Source organism: Penaeus monodon, chromosome 27, assembly GCF_015228065.2.
Source record: "Penaeus monodon isolate SGIC_2016 chromosome 27, NSTDA_Pmon_1, whole genome shotgun sequence".
Lineage (NCBI taxonomy): Eukaryota > Metazoa > Arthropoda > Malacostraca > Decapoda > Penaeidae > Penaeus > Penaeus monodon.
The window spans coordinates 10,239,689-10,239,896 of NC_051412.1; the positions used below are offsets into that span (position 1 = coordinate 10,239,689).

The window sequence follows — 208 nt, forward strand, 5'->3', positions numbered from 1 at the left end:
GTTTTGAGTGAGATTTATAATATAAATTATTAAAATTTATTTGTATTTGCAGGATGCCTACCACACAATATGTATTCCTTGTGCATCAAACATGGAAGTGTGTTGCAAATGTGGTAAAAAGGAAGAAATTGTTCAGCACAAAGCACCAACAGAAACAGTAAGAGTGGTAACATTTTAATTATACTTTGCACCTTTCAACTTTTTTGTA

General features: G+C 30.8%; 1 long non-coding RNA gene across 1 annotated transcript in view; it reads left to right on the forward strand.

Moving 5' to 3' along the window:
- The window catches only part of LOC119590350, a 1,229-nt gene extending 1,115 nt beyond the window's left edge, over positions 1-114 (forward strand). Inside the window, exon 2 of the long non-coding RNA XR_005230257.1 lies at positions 53-114. This is a non-coding gene — a long non-coding RNA (uncharacterized LOC119590350). The remainder of the gene's footprint in view (positions 1-52) is intronic.
- The last annotated feature ends 94 nt before the right edge of the window (positions 115-208 follow it).